A 17753-nucleotide genomic window follows, 5' to 3' on the forward strand; every position below is an offset into this window, starting at 1 on the left:
TTCCGTGTGAATGTCTCATTGACTAGAATTTCATGTGCAAATGAATCGAGTAAACTCAAAATGTTCAAGCAGAAAACTACGCGAATTTGACGCCTCAAGCACGGCTGGTGTGAACCCACAGTAAGACCGAAGTATAGTCCTTTTTTGTGCATACAAGAGAGTACATGTACAATTCGACGTGACCCAATTTTTGACATGAAAAAATTCACACCACTGGATTTTTAAAAACCTTGCATACATTGTACGTGTATACTGTAAAAAGTAAAAAGTTGAATCAACTGTTTTCAATTTTTTCAAAAAAAAATTTTTTTAACTTATATGTATGACGTTAATCCAACTTTTTACTTTTTACAGTGTAGTTTACCTCTGCGCATACAGAAATATGTTGTATGTAGGCCAAAAAATGTATTGCAATTTGTCGCAATGTGTATGCGTCAGCACACATGTACTGTAAGAGTCAAATTAACTTTATGCTTAACAAGGTTGTTTATTTAACAGTGCGCGTACGTTCGTGTATGCCTAAAAAACTATATCCACACTCTAAAAATTTTTAGTTGTCTTTACTTTAAAATATGTAGAAACTCGTTGTCTTAAAAAAATTAAACAATTTCCATGCTGAAAATGCAACTTCGCTCGCTTTCTATAATCAAGTCACTACTAGAGCAAGCTCCTGATTAATTAACATGATGCATTTTTCCGCCAAAGTGCAAATATTTCAACTCGTGCGTTTCCCGCGGCTCGTGCAATTTGTACGATTCAATTTCTATGAATTCATACAAATTAGCCAACTTGTAAAATACATACGAATCATGTATGAGATCAGGCTGGTATAAGTTGAGCTATTAGATTTTGCAGGAAATAGTTTTTTTTTAATAAACATAAATACATAAAGTAACCTGCAATTTTGTGTTTCAAACCGTGATAGAGAGAGATTGCAGCTTTAAAGAGGTGAAACACTTGATTTTATCAGGCCGTGACGGAAAGTAACCGTGCTGAACTGCAATATTTAATAAGCACTTAATAATGCATTCTGAACTTTGCAAAGTCATTGAACGCAAACATCACATAGAGAAGTAAATGAACAGCGACTCATGTGAGGGCCGACGTGGTGGGCAGCTCACTAATTAAGTGCAGATTGTGCTTTTATGGACACACAAACAGAGACCTCATCCCCTTGATCCGATAGCACTTAGGAAAGAAGTTCATGCAGATTGAAGACGTGTGTGTGTTTGCCTAAATGAAAAGATAGAGAGAAAGAGAGAGAGGAGAGCTGGAGGGAGGTCTCGACATGATACAGACACCAGCACCAACTATCCAATATGGACTCTTCTCATGGGGTCTGGGCTTCCTTCACGTGAACATAATGAATAACAGCATGGAGCTTTCCAAGAAACGTGACTCGTGTAAGTCTGATTAATACATGGAGTTTCTCAGTTCTAAAAGTTACATAATGAAATCTGTAATGTAATGTGTTAGCTATATTATTTATTTTTGTGTATATTTACATATCGGTATGAAAATTGATTTTTTATTGTTTTTATCATCTAATATGATTTTATTGTATGTCATCATTTGCTATTATAGTAGAGAGGTTCACTGTGTCGCATTGTTTGAAGCTGAGCTCTGTCTGTAAAATAATCATCACTTATTACAGACTTGGATATGGATTGGACACCAGGTACTTTTAATCCAAAACAGCATACATGATTTATGAGCTGATCTCTTTGTTGAATCTGTTTTAAAATACCTTTAGTTTTTGTGGCAAAATGTTGATTACCACAGAAAATGTTTTAGACCCATTTGATAAATCCACGTTCCATTAAGGATGATGGAAATACAGACGGCTAGGCAGTTAAACATTCACACTGTCACAAGGCTTAAACATCTTATCTGTTAACACTAATGTGATAGAATCACTTACCGAACACGTTTGTATAAAGTTAGATATAATCTTTCCATTTGACCTTAATATGAACAGGAACACACAAGACCGGTAAATTGTGAAAACTCCACTTAAAGATTTACATCTGCAGGTTATCCTGCAATTGACTCTACAGGGTTTAAAGCAAATGACTCTGGGCCGGATCTGCACTGGAGCTGCTGACTTTGGTGCGGATCCGGTGTGCATACGGCACGGAGTTGTCTGCTGTCTGGATATCTATACTGGGAAAAGAATCATGATTTTTATTGATTTTAAATAATGCATATGCTTTAATAAACTTTTCGTGGAGGTGTTCTAATAAAGAGTATTTATTATAAATGAGTCAAAACTTATTGACTGTGAAAATTTAATGCCACACACATACTCGTGCTGTCAACAGACTGTATTGAATTCGGTGTTGAACAGAAAGTGTTTCTGTGTGGTGTTGATGGTGCTAGTAGACCTCCAAACTTCTTTAATTTCCATAACAAAGACTGTTTTAATAGAAAGTCCAATTTAAACATACATTTTTAATGGAAACCTAGCTGAATCCAGCTTAATCTGTGATTTTAATTAGGGTCAGTGTAGCTAATCCTTCATATTCCAGGACAGGTAGTCAAAGAGATTAAAGATGATCTAACCAGAAATGTTGTAGGATTTCCAAGAAACAAATATAAACCGGATAAGTTAAGGATATGCATTCATTTAAGTGAATGCAATTTTGGGGTTCATATATAAAGCACGTACACTCTTTTAATTAACAGACGGCTTTGCCCAGCTTTTATATTAAGCTTGTCCAGAATTACTTTCTGTTAAATTAGTGTTTCTCAACCAGGGGGCCGGAGCCCACACGGGACCTCAACGGATTTCCAAGGAAGCCTTAAGATACTTAAAATTATTCAAAACAAGACTTAAAATAAGATAAAACAACTATTTCTTATTGTTTTTGTTATGAATATACATTTGTCTAGTAATGCTAAGCTCTAGAACGTTCTATTGGTTAGGTATAGAGTGAATGGGGGGCCTTCAAATGTTTTTTTGGGCAGTATGGTGCCTTTTTGGGGGGGCCTAAGTAAAAAAGTATGAGAACCACTGTGTTAAATAGCGTACTGTATACAGTAGGCCTACTAAATGTGGGAAGTAGAGAAATATGTATTGGTTACATTTGTCATAGACCTTGGTTTATTGCGTTGACTGTGATACTTCATTTCATGCACAGAAGCTGCAAGGACGAGCTCTTTGTCCAGATTTGCTGTTTTATAGAAAGATCAGAGATTAAGCTCTAAGAGCTTTTCTGCTCAGAGCATCAGTTCTGCTGATAAAACCCTCAAGCAATAATGAAAAACAACTTCTTGCTGAATCCACTAGAAACGTTACCGGAGAAATATACAGGCGTTATCTTGAGCTGACACAAGCTTATGAGCCTGAACACAAGCGGCTCTGAATACTAATGTTACACTTATTGAACATACTGAACCAGAGATCAGCTTAGACTTGAGCTACATCTTTCATTGTTTTTCACAAATAGAGCCATGAAGCAAGCACTTACTGTACTTTATACTATTGCTGAATAATACACTGCAAAAACTTTCTTACATAGTATTTTTGTCTTGTTATAAAAGTACAAATTTCTAAAAATTCTTAAATCAAGAAGCAAAATGACCTAAGAAAATAATTCTAGTTTTTAGACATAAATATCAAATTAACGTGATTTTGTGCTAAAAACAAGCAAATAAATATGTTAATGAGTTAAGCTATTTTTTTCTAGCCTGACGTTGTCATACTCAATTCTAGTCAGAATTTGAGTCTGATACCGCTCCATTGAGCTATAATTATGAGGCGTGTCTCAACCGAAAAATGCCTCTGCACTCAATTGGATAGACCTACGACCAATCAGAGCAACGGAGTGTATGTTGAAATTACGTCTTTGCAGCCTGACCGAACTGCTAGTTATTTCCATAGATATTTCGCTACAATGACACTAACATTGTGATTATACTAAGTCTGAGTTAGCGAATGTACATCAACACCTACTATGTTTACAACATTTCGTTTATATCACAACATGAAGTATTTACTAAGTCATGGAGTATGACTATCTCTTACCATTTGTACGTTAGGTGAACTTCATCCACGACGATACCCTACGTTGGCTTGAAAATATTGGAGCCTAGCATGTCTCTCCACTTATTCAGCAACCACGACTCCGGGCTTCCGAAAAGAAGCTGGCAACGACCGCTAATTATATCCATATCCATCTCGTCGTGCACGCAGAGTTGCATCGCCATGATAAGGTTGTCCATTTCAGTTGCGACCAACCTTTGCCGAATCCCATAGGAAGGACGGCAAAAACATAAACAAATGCCCTGCTCGCGTTTCTCTGTTCCTCTTTTAAAATCAATGCTCTGTCGATATCTTTTAGAACAGACTCAATGTCAGAATCCACACATCTGAACTCTACAGCGGCAGCCATTCAACACACGCGCTCTTTGGTGACGTTGTTCATTACGTTACTGTCGTTTATCTGTCAATCATCGTATAAAGCCCGCCCTCACAATTTGATTCGTCGGCCTGTTTTGATATTCTCATAGTAGCTCCTCAACGGTGAATCCCCAGACCGATCTTCCCCGTATTTCAAATCGTGGTGGGCGGGGCTAAGATCGGCTGGCACCCAGGCTAATTTTTTTCTAGAATTTTTTTTTAATGAAGTGTTTAAGAAAAAAGTTGGCAGACATTTTGCTTGTTTTATGCACAAATTCACTTAAATAGATTTTTTTTGTCTAAAAACTAAACTATTTTCTTAGGTAATTTTGCTCATCAAGAAACTGCATCTTGATTTAAAACAAGACAAAAATATTAAGTAAGTAAATTTTTGTCTTGTTTTCAGTAAAAATATCTAAAAATTCTTAAATTAAGATGCTTTTTCTTGATGAGCAAAATTACCCAAGAAAATAGGTCTAGTTTTTAGACCAAAAATATCAAATTTAAGTGATTTTGTGCATAAAACAAGCAAAAAATCTGCCAATGGGCTAAGCAAAAAACTCTTGAACATTTTTCTTAAACACTAAATTCAAGAAAAATTTGTTTACCCCATTGGCAGATATTTTTTTTGGCTTGTTTTATGCACAAAATCACTTAAATTTGATATTTCTGGTCTAAAAACTAGACTTATTTTGTTGGGTCATTTTGCTCATCAAGAAAAAGCATCTTACTTTGGGAATTTTTAGATATTTTTTACTGAAAACAAGACAAAAATACTACGTTTTTTTTCTTGAAAATCATTTTTTTTGCAGTGTTTACTTCATGTATTTTCACATACTTAATACGTTTTTATACAGGTGTTTTTTTTTTTTGTTATTTTACAAAGATAAACTGTATTTTAAAATAATATTACTGTATAAATACAGAGCAATTTAATAAAATAACTAATAAAAGCCATATATTTACAGGGATTGACCTGAAAAGTAGTATTTCATGTATTTTCACGTAATTTATCTATTTATTTTTCTACAGTTTTATAACAATTATTAACAGTAATATTCTGTAATTTAATGGATTAGGACTGTAAAGATTCTCTTTATTTTTACGGTTTTTGTATGTAATTTTGAAAAAACATTTTTTACCGTAATTTGACGGAATTTCTCTGGCGACTTTGCTGCCAGAGATTTACCGTTTTTTTACGGATTTTTTTTTACACTGCAGGTTAATGGAACAGAAATAATAAGGTAGCTCGGTTTTGGTGAGTGCTAAAGTTTGTTACGGCCATTGTACCGTATTATTTCTCTGCCATTTAATTAGATGCGGTACTGTTAGTCCCTTTAGGGAATTTGTGCCAGTATGTAGATAAGGCTATAGTCTTATCTACTTGAATGGGGAAAGACAGATATCTCTAAAATCATGTGCAAACAACAATTAAACCTGGCATCAACTGTACCATAAATGTAAGTTTCTTAAGCTCAATTGTGCTAAAAACACCTTTATTTGGGGTTGTTTTGGCTATTGTGCACATGCAGGCAAGTGCCTCACACAACTCTGTACAGAGCCCATCCCAACAGTAAATCATCAGCATTTAGCGATTAATGATTGGTTCTTATAGAAGGCGGGACTTCTGTCACCAGAGCGGCCATACCGACCGTTGCATTGTCCGCTGTAATAGGAGTGCTCAATCTTTTTATATCCAATATCTTTGGTATTATTCAGGCAGAGTAGCTCAGTAAAAATGTTAATTTTTCAATAATATTGCTTTCCCAGTAAAAACATGATGATGTGCTGCTTGAATGCACTTAACATTTCTTGGGATAAAAGTTTCTGCAAAATGTATAAATATGTGAACTATTTATCTTTTTCTGAAAGGCAATGCAAGTTGGCACTATATTATGCTTTTATAATGCAAAGCCTTAGAAATTAAACTTAGCTAAGGTTTGCTTCTAAGCTAAATTGATTTTACCTTCAAAAACTGTTCAATGTCATAAAAATGTTTATTGTACATGTTTATTGTACATTAATCAGTGTCATGTTGGAAATTTCCTATTCCTACATCTAAATAGGACAGGTGTATTTGAGACAAAACCTTTTATTGACCCAGTGGTTCAAATCAGACAGTTTGAATGTACATTTATTTAGGATGCTATCTAAGAAGGCAGCTGCCTATGTAGGTATTAGACAGCACAGTAGCTCTTGGCTGTACACTGCAAAAAAGGACTTTGTATTTTTGTCTTGTTTTCAGTACAAATATCCAAAAATTCTCAATTACAGCAGGAAAATAAATATTTGACACATCAGCATTTTTATCAGTAAGAGGATTTCTAAGTGGGCTATTGACACAAACTTTCCACCAGATGTAGCCATCAAGCCAAATATTGAATTCATATAAAGAAATCAGAACATTTAAGTATACAAGTTGAGTCATAATAAATAAAGTGAAATGACACAGGGAATAAGTATTCAACACATGAAGAGAACAAGGTGCAAAATGGCATAGAAAGCCAGGATATCACCTGAAATCTGTCAGTATTGATAGAGAAACCTTTCCCCCTATTAGTACTAATTGATATAAGCTGCTTTAGTCCTAATTGATGACGTATAAAGGCTTCTCATTACCCAGAGACACACAGGAAAGACTTCTCTCAAGATCTTCGCAATCTTATCGTTGAAAAGCATTTTGATGGGAATGGTTATAGGCACATTTCCAGAATGCTGAATGTTCCTGTGAGCACTGTGGGGGACATTATCCGAAAAATAGAAAGAGCATCACTTCACCATAAACCGGCAACGTTCACGTAAGATCCCTGTCAGATGAGTCCAAAGAATAATCAGGAGAGCCAAGAACCACTCGGGCAGAACTTCAAGAAGACCTTGCATCAGCAGGTACTGTTGTTTCAAAGAAAACTATAAGCAATGCACTGAACCGCCATGGCATCCATGCATGCTCCCCATGCAAGACTTCATTGCTGAACAAAAAGCATGCTGAGGCTCGGTTAAAGATTGTGAAAGAGCATTTGGAGAGGCCTTTGGATTATTGGAAGACTATAGTATGGTCAGATGGAAGCAAAATTGAACTACATCAATCTACACACAATGTTTGTAGAAGAAATGGCACTGGCCACCACCCCAAGAAGACTATACCAACAGTTAAGTTTGGGGGTGGAAGCATCATGGTTTGGGGCTGTTTTTCAGCAAGGGGTACTGGCAGACTTCATATTATTGAAGGCAGGATGAATGGGGAAATGTACATTCTGGATAAAAATCTGCTGCCATCTAACAGAAAGCTGAAAATGAAAAGAGGGTGGACAATCCAGAAAGACAATGATCCCAAAGACAAGGCCAAGGAAACAATGTAGTGGTATCAAAGAAAGAAAATCAAGTTGCTTGAATGGCCCAGTCAATTACCTGACCTAAATCCCATAGAAAATCTATAGAGAGAATTACAGATCAAAGTTCATAAAATAGGCCAAAGGAACCATTAAGATTTAAATACCAATTGTGTGGAAGAATTAGCAAGAATCACTCATGAGCAGTGCAGACGACTGGTCTCTCCATACAAGAGGCGTCTAGAAGCTGTAATCACCAACAAAGGCTTTTCTACAAAGTATTAAATATAGTGTGTTCGGTGCTTATTCCCTGTGTCATTTCACTGTATTTATTGTGACTCAACTTGTATACTTAGATGTTCAGTGGTTGGCTTGATGGCTACATCTGGTGGACATTTTGTGTCAATAGCCCACTTAGAAATCCCCTTACTGATAAAAATGCTGATGTGTCAAATACTCATTTTCCTCGCTGTAAAATGTATTTTCTTGATGAGCAAAATGACCTAGGAAAATAAGTCTAATTTTTAAGCGAGAATTTGTGCTTAAAACAAGCAAAGAAAGAAGCAAATAAATCTGCCAATGAAATAAGAAAAATGTTCTTAAATTAAGTGTTTATGAAAGAAGTAAACCTATTTCAAGAAATTTTTTTCTTTGGCAGATTGTTTTGCTTGTTTTAAGCACTAATTTACTTAAAGTTGATATTTTTGGTCTAAAAACTAGACTTATTTTCCCAGGTAATTTTGCTCATCAAGAAAATACATCTTAATTTTTAGAATTTTTAGATATTTTCACTGAAAACAAGACAAAAATACTTTATATTTTTTTGCAGTGTAAAGTAGCCTAATACTGATACATACAACAAAGCATGGGTTTAATAGCTGCTATACCCTTCTGCACACCATTACTCATTCTGATAAATGTGCTGCACATTCATGCACACGTGTGTACCAACACTCCTCACCTGAATGACTATAAAGGAAATTAACTTTTTACTCATGCACCTGTAGAAACACCTTTATTGATCGCAATTTGAGACAAATATTTCACTGATGGTGAAACTAATGTATACATAAGCCACTAGACCATATGTTGTATACGAGTATGTTTGTGTATGTGAGTTTTATCCAGGGAATAAATCATCTTATTTAATATTCAGAGTGTTTACTTCACCGGTAATTGAGAAATTCTGCTGCACAGATTCAGGTCAGACAGATTCAAGCTTGGTTTCACAATCATTAACATTTAGGCATTTGGCAGACACATCATTTTCCTTTATGTTGTTTAAATCTGTAATCTGCATTGCAAATCAGTTTCTTCCATGTATGAATGCGTCTGAAAAATCACTGTAATGTACCTGCCTCTATAGTGGATCATTGCTTTGATACATTGCTGACACAAGCAATATTGTTAAATAAATGTATGTTCAATATTGAAATGCTGAAGTTTGAAAGATGCAAATTCACAAAATAAGTATCCTAATTTATTTCGATTTTGTGCTAGGTGTTTAAAACCAACTAAAAGTAAAAAACAAGCCTGTTTCCAGATGCACTATTGATCTCATATGTCTTTGTTTCTTAGTATTCCTGTTGCTCACTCGGGAGAGCATTGCATGAACAGCGCAAAAGGTCATGGGTTCGAATCGCAGGGCTCACACATACTGATCAAATGCAATTTAAATGCATTGTGAGTCACCTTGGATAAAAGCATCTGCCAAATGCATAAATTTAACTTTATACTCAGCTTCCTTATGTGACAACTAAGTAAATTTAAATCATTATTGTAGTATATTTGTACTTTATACGGTACATTGAGAAGATACACATTGTAAGGCATCAACATTAAAGCTAGTTTCGAAATGACATCACATCATATCATATCACATCACACAATCTCTTTCTCTCCTCTCTCTAAACAGTTATTGCATCCACTGCCTTGTTTTTATTTAATGTGTAAGTGCATGTACAGCATATAAAGGTCTGTTGGGCATCTAGGTCTGTGGATGTCGTGACAGCGGGTCACGGCTGAATGTGTATCTCTGTCATTTCAGCCTCATTTCCACCATCGCTAAACACACATTACTGTTTTTATTCAACTGCTGTAAATGGTCCAGGCAGTGCAAATATACCAACATGAGGCTTTTTCCCCCAAACCCAAAAATAGATATTTTTCTGGTTCACTTCACTTGCCTCACTCTCATCATCTGCCTTTAGTTTATCTTGTTCTTGAAGCCAGTTGAGTGTCAGGCATGCTAAAAACCATCCCTGGAGATTCATCAGGAGATTTGTTATGTGATTTAAATATAGTATTGGGTTCTGCATGGCATCTGGTTTGAGTGATGCAACACACTGTCTGAAAAATCAAACAAGCCTTCATATATCAGCCTACACTGTACTGAACGCTTGCTCAAGTTTAATTATTCTGGAATGACTAAAATGCATTTAAATCCAAGTAGGTCTAAAAAGCATTTTCTGCAGTTTTTGCGTTTTTGCAGCCCTTTGGTTGAATTTTGAGCTTTCACAATATCTTTCAACACAAATGTCCTTGACACCAAAACTTATTTTGTACTTTCTCACGACTTGTAAAGGGTTGTAGACAATAAACAATCTGATGAGCTTGAACAGTTTGTACCAGAACATCTTTTGTCTCTGATCTTTATGTTTGTGTAACTAACTCTTGGTGTTTTGATCTGTTGTTTAATGTTTATGATGTAATGATGAAAATAACATCTTTGTGTCGGAAACACATGCTTGTTCTACTTCAGCATGTTTATACACAGATGTCATTAGTTCTGTAACAGGAAGTTTTATGGAAGTATCCAAATAAAGCTTAGGATTAGAATAATGTCATTATTCTGACTATTTCAGTATCAGAATTTTTTAAAAAATGCACCGTTGTAACCTAAAATGAGTATCATTTAAAGTTTATAAAAATATATATGTTCAAGGATTTGGTGAGAAGTTGCCAGGGCATTGTTAATGAGATTTGAGTGGACATTTATATGCCATTTTGTATGGTTGCTTACTACCCAAGTCAAATTAAAGGGATAGTTCACCCAAAAATTAAAAAAATGTCATTAATGACTCACCCTCATGTCGTTCCAAACACGTAAGACCTCCGTTCATCTTCGGAACACAGTTTAAGATGTTTTAGATTTAGTCCGAGAGCTTTCTAACCCTTCATTGAAAATCTATGTACTGTATACTGTCCATGTCCATAAAGGTATTAAAAGCATCATCAAAGTAGTCCATCCATGTGACATCAGTGGGTCAGTTAGAATTTTTTGAAGCATCAAAAATAAAATTTGGTCCAAAAATTACATCTTTATTCAGCATCTCCCTCAAACTGTAAACGAAGCTCAGGCGCAAAAAGAGCTGGGGCGCACCAGATAACACGTCAGCAACGTCGTACATCAGCAGTGTCATTGCAGTCTCATGCACACAGTTCACAATAGTCCCGGAAGAAAAGACAATGCTGAATAAAGTCGTAATTTTTTTTATTTTTGGACCAAAATGTATTTTCGATGCTTCAACACATTCTAACTGTCCCACTGATGTCACATGGACTACTTTGATGATGTTTTTATGACTTTTATGACTCTGGACATGGACAGTATACCGTACATAGATTTTCAATGAGGGGTCAACAAGCTCTCGGATTAAATCTAAAACATCTTAAACTGTGTTCCGAAGATGAACAGAGGTCTTGTGAGTTTGTAACGACATGAGGATGAGTCATTAATGACATTATTTTAATTTTTGAGTGAACTTCCTCTTTAAGTCCTAGCCCAAACTTAAGTTTCTGCATCTCACCACAAAAGGCTGTGGGTTAAATCCCAGGGAACACACATACTGATAAAATGTATATCTTAAATGCACTGTAGGTCACTTTGAACGCCTTGCGCCTGCCAAATGCATGCAAATGTAGTCTCAATATCATTTTAAGTTCCTACTTCAATGTAAGCCTATGGCACTTCTATATTTGCAAGTTAAATTACACTGCAAAAAAAATACTTTCTTACTTAGTTTTTTTGGTCTTGTTTTCAGTAGAAATATCTAAAAATTCTTAAATTAAGATGCTTTTTCTTGATGAGCAAAATGACCTAAGAAAATAAGTCAAAAATAGACAAAACTATACAATTTAAGTGAATTTGTGCTTAAAACAAGCTAAAATATCCGCCAATGGGGTGAGAAAAATCTTGAAATAAGTATTATTTTTTCTTAAACACTTAATCCAAGCAAAATTTCTCACCCCATTGGCAGATAATTTTGCTTGTTTTAAGCACAAATTCACTTAAACTCTATAGTTTTTGTCTAAAAACCTATTTTCTAAGGTTATATTGCTCATCAAGAAAATACATCTTGATTTAAGAATGTAAGAAAGTCATTTTTTTGCAGTGTAACAAATCTCGTTTAACAGACTTTAGTCATCATTCATGTTCTCCATCAATCAACATTTATGTGAATTAAATGTGTTTTGGAAACCGACGTCTCCCAAGTAATAGTTTATTATTTTTATGTTATTGTTCAGTGCTTCTCTCTTTTACACTTGTGAGCGGGGGTCCTAATACCACACTGGGTCAGAACATTGTGTTGGGCTCAGGGGTCACTACACAGATGAATACTTATTTACACTTTATTCTGCACTGCTGTGTGTGTGACTGAGCGGAGAACACTGCAGACGTCTACCTGCCCAGAGTTCATCCATCTGCAAGAGCAAACAGAAATCAGTGTAGCCAGTGTGTGCATATTCTTTGCCCTCCTTGGATTTGTGCTGCCCGTGTGGAGGGAGAGTAATACTTTAAACATAACAGAATTGGGTCTCTTTTTTTAAACCATCTCTGGCACTTAAAGAGATAGTTCACCCAAAAAATTAAAAAATGCTGTTTTTTACACATCCTCAGGCCATCCGATATGACATTTTATTCTTCAAAAGAACAATAAAGAAGATATTTTGCAGAAACCCCACCGCTCTGTGATTCATATAATGCAAGTCAATGGTTACATTCTTATGCAATACAAAAGTAATCCCCACGACTCCTAGTGACATATTGACGTCTTGTGAAGCCTATCGATCAGGTACAGTAAAGCGCACTTCTCATTAACTTTAGACTTTGTCGTTTCTAACACTAGGCAGTCGACTAGGACAAAAAATTGGATTTGCATGGAAAAGTTTTATTCAAGTATCCAAGTTTATCATGATGCACTTGAACAAGACAAGGTTTTATGCAAATGCAGCAATGCAAGTGAGAGTGAAAACATGATTCATCACCTGTGAGATACTGTATTCAAGTGTCTGCATGATTGAGAAGTTATTGTTACTGTAAGTGATTTCATTGTTCAACATTATTCATCTCTGCCAACATACAGCAGCATAATTTGAAGAAAAAAACGATGCATGAGAAAATTATGTCCGAAATTGTCTGACAGTGAGTCAGTTTGATTCATGTATTTATATGTAATCATTATAATATATGCATTAATAAATTATTCGGTATATGATGTATGATATGCTTTGCTGAAATGTTTCCTTGCAGAATGTTTATTTTTAAAGACAAGGAACCTTTGAATCTTATTGGTCCAAACTCTCGCTATGTTGAAACATCAGTTCTGATTGGCTGTGAGCTTTTGTCACTGGTTGCTTTCACAATAATGTACTGTAGCGTAGCAGCACAATACTACAATGATGGGTAAAACCATGGTACTGTATGAGTCCAATATAAAAACACATAGTTATATTTTACATCATGCTACATGTGCTTCAAAGAATACTATCTAAAAATGCTGGGTTATTTTCAACCCAAAATGGGATAAACCCATCCATTAAGTTAAATTAACTCTAAAATATTTGTATTTGACCCAACAATGGGTTAAAACAACCCAGCATAGGTATAATTACAACCCAGTTGGTTGGGTTCGTCTCTTTTTGACCCAACACTGGGTTGAAAATAACCCAGCATTTTTTTTGGGGGTGTGTGTGTTTAACAGAATATCACATCATCATCTATTATCATCATAGTAGAGGCCATTGTATTACTTAGTATTACCATGTTTGGAGATGGAACCTGTGATATGTTTTCAATGTAGGGAGTCCTGGACAGTTTAATATCTTACAGATTTTTCTCTTTCACTCTTCTTGTTGTTTCATTTTCTAGAGCATTTAAACTATTTGCTTTAATCGATAACTGCCTTCATGCTTTTGGCCCAAGCTTGAAGAGGTGTGTTATGCATCAGCATTGTGTACTTACATTGGTTTCCAATGAGCCCGTGCTCACACACACACACGTCTACATACTGACGAACACATTGAGCACATAATTGTTCATGGTTTGAATGAAACAAATGATGCCTGGCTTGGGGCCGAGGCTCTGCTGCAGATTAAGAGCTGATTGCAGGTATCCCGTTGGGGATTGTCAGATGTTTAGTCATATGTTTGATTTTCTTTTATGTAGTGGGCGGCAGTGGTCGAGTGGTTCATGTAGGTTGTCTACAAATCGGAAGGTTGGTGGTTCAATCCCCGGCTCCGCCTGACCAAGTGTCGAGGTGTCCTTGAGCAAGACACCTAACCCCAGCTGCTCCCGACGAGCTGGATGGCGTCTTGCATGGCTGACACCGCCGTCGGTGTATGAATGTGTGCGTGAATGGGTGAATGTGAGGCTATATGTAAAGCGCTTTGGATGGCCATTGGTCTATGAAAGCGCTATATAAATGCAGTCCATTTACCATTTACCATTTTAGTGTGAACTCAATTCCAACACTGTTTGACTTGAATCTTGACTTGATGGACAAGATGGAACACTGAGTAAATCTGTGATGAATAATGAGTAATGATCTATACCAGATGGTTGTTGTTGAATTATTGTATTTCATAATTCCAATTTTTTTCTTCTGGGCCTTAAAATAAACCGTACATTACTGAATAAACACACACGATTCTGAACCCTACACCATCTGCAAGATTATCCCTACAAACACACGTGTGACGGGTTTACAGCAAATGCTCCCATATGGATGAACACAAAATTCTAGGAGGGCTGAAGGGATAAACAAAGATTTCATGCCGGATTTCCTTGAAATTGTAAATTCCATGAGGGAGACACAAATAATAGCTGAATGCCTGTCTGTCTCTCTTTCTTTAACACTTTTTGTTTGTGTAAGACAAGTTTGACTGGAACAAAACCAATTCCCCTGAGTGATGCATTTTAATATTTGTTGAATATTTTAAAGCAGAACTGATACAGAGCAAAAGTCATAAACATGTTTGCCTGTGGACATAGGCAATAAAGGAATAGTTCCCCATTTAAAAATAAAAATTCTGTCATTATTTATTTATATATGTTGTTTAAATATTTACTCTGCTTTTCGTTTTTTGCAGGTTTTATTTGAGAGCATCTGGTCCTCACAGAAATCTAGCGATAGACATTAAATGACAACCGAAGAGTTTTGTTGCAAAATGAGATAAATCCATTTTTTTTTACATTTTTGTCAAAACATGTTTATTATTATGTTATCATGTTATTATTTTGTTTTATGGTGCTACTTAGCTGTATTTTTTAAGTTATTTAAATCAAAACAAACCAACTGCAGTTGAATTGAAATTAATTGGAATGCACAACCAAAAAACGAGATTTCTGAACGATAAAAAAACGGTGGTTATCTCGTTTTGCAACGAAACTCTTCAAGTATGCACACAGATCATATTGGCTACTGACTATGGATGTTTGCAATTACATTAAGGTGAGTTAATAATGACTTAAGTATTTTTTGTAAAAAAAAAAAATACAAACCGATCACAGGCAAAAGGAAATGAATATAAAGATAGACGATGAGAATTAAGCAGATTTTACTAAACAGATTTTGTAAACGTGGAACCCGTCTGTATTCTGTAGGCTGTTTATGTAAGAGATGTTGTTACATAATATAAAGACATTTTAAAGAATTGATTCCCTCAGGGCTTATGAAATATGAAGTGATTAAGATATTTAAATAAATCAGCTGAGAGAGGTGTGGGTGTCTAAACATCCGGTTTCAGGGACATGGATGCCCTTTCAGCATTTACAATCTTTCTACAGTCTCGCATGCCTCCAGTTTAGTGTGATGTTTTTTTTTCCAAACTGTATAAATGATCCACAGGTCCCTTGTGGACAGTTTCAGTCTCCGACTGAAGACATGCTGATGAAATCGGCATAAAATGTGTTTTAGAGGCAAGATCCTTTAAAGATATACATAATGCATGCTCATGTTTACTTGAGTGCAGAAAAAAAGAAAGTGTTCATACTTTTTTGCCTCAAGTAATAACGGCGATAATAAGTTTCCATTCAATATAATCAGCTTAATCTTCAAATTGCATGTGTAATAGATATTCTTGTGCAAATTTATTATACTATGAAACTATTTTAATTTAATCAATAAATAAAAACTGATACAAAAAAGTAATGAATGAAATGTATTTATTATTACTAATTTTGATTTGCACATACGGACCAGTTCACAATGAGGATGGGTTTAGGACGGGTTTGTGTTGAAGAGCTGCTAAAAAAGTAATTTATTTGTATAATATTCTGTCTCTTAAAATGTGAGTGAGTGTACTGTTAAATGTAAATGTCAGAATTATCATATATATGTAAAGGATTTAAGTCTGTTGAGCAAAACAAGACCTTACTGAATTATTTAGTCAGTCTGCTATTATATTCCAATACTCGTAATCAGAAGTTTTCATGTACAGTGTTTAGTTTGTACAAATGTTACAGAAATGTTACCAAAATATTTGGATATTTGCATTGCAAATTCACTCTTAATTCTGCTGGGTTATTTTTAACCCAACGCTGGGTAAATACTGTACAGAACACATGTTGGGTTATAAATAAACCTATGCTGGGTTGCATGAGTTGAAACAACCCAGCATAGGTTTACTGATTAACCCAATGTGTGTTCTGTCCAATATTTACCCAGCGTTGGGTTAAAAATAACCCATCAGAATTCAGAGTGTATTTGTATATCATAAATTTATTATAGTCATTGTATATTAATGTAATAGCTCTGTGATAGAGCATTGCGTTAGCATCGCAAAAGGTCATGGGTTCAAACCCTGGAAACATACATACTAATGAAAAATGTATACCTTGTGATGCACTGTAAGTAGTTTTGTATAAAGGCATCTGCCAACCATTCTAAAAAAGTTAAAACCAGCCTAAGCTCTCCCAGCCTGATTTTAGCTGGTGTAGCAGCTGGTCTTAGAGGGGTTTTGGACACTTTAGAGAAGACTGTAAGATAGGGTGGCCATACGTGTCATTTTTGCAGAATGCGTCCTGGCCAGGATTTTGGGTGCGTTCTCCGGAAGTCACATTGTTGACCACATACGTCATCGAGGTTCTCACATTTCAGTTAAAAACATTATAAAATTAGGATTTATTTCTCTTAAGACATACAATTCATTTAGGTTTTAAACCTCGATGACGTATGCAGTCGACCAATGCGATTTCCGGAGGATGCACCCGAAATCCTGGCCAGGACGCATCCGGGGAAAATGCCACGAATGGCCACCCTAATGTAACACCAGCTGACCCACCCATTCGACCAGACTGGGAGGACTATCTTAAACCAACTACGTCAATCTAATCCAGCTAAGACCGGCCAACAAGCTTACCAAACTTCCAGCCTGATCAAGCTGGTGGGTCAGCTGGTCTTCCAGCCTGACCAGTTAAGAGTGTCCAAAACCCCTCTACAACCAGCCTGCTACACCAGCTAAAACCAGGCTTTGCGACCAGCTAAAGCCAGCCAACGAGCTTAGGTCTTTTCAGGGAAATGCATTAATGTACTGTAAATATTTGTATTGTATATATATGTATTGCATTAGCTGCAACGTAATATTCCCTTACAACAAAACTACTCTAATTTATAACTTACAGATTGCTTCCTTATGAGTCTAGGATCCCCACCCATTTTATCAAAAGTCTGATTAATAAGGTAATGAGACATCTCTTCTGAACAAGCCGAACACTTTGAAGAGTCATTCCTGATGTAAAC

At 35.7% G+C, this 17753-nt stretch overlaps 1 long non-coding RNA gene across 1 annotated transcript in view; it reads left to right on the plus strand.

Moving 5' to 3' along the window:
* LOC141350066 (uncharacterized) overlaps positions 1 to 17753 on the plus strand; it is a 137673-nt gene that overhangs the window by 62244 nt on the left and 57676 nt on the right. The window lies entirely within an intron of this gene.

Source organism: Misgurnus anguillicaudatus, chromosome 16 (genome assembly GCF_027580225.2).
Source record: "Misgurnus anguillicaudatus chromosome 16, ASM2758022v2, whole genome shotgun sequence".
NCBI lineage: Eukaryota > Metazoa > Chordata > Actinopteri > Cypriniformes > Cobitidae > Misgurnus > Misgurnus anguillicaudatus.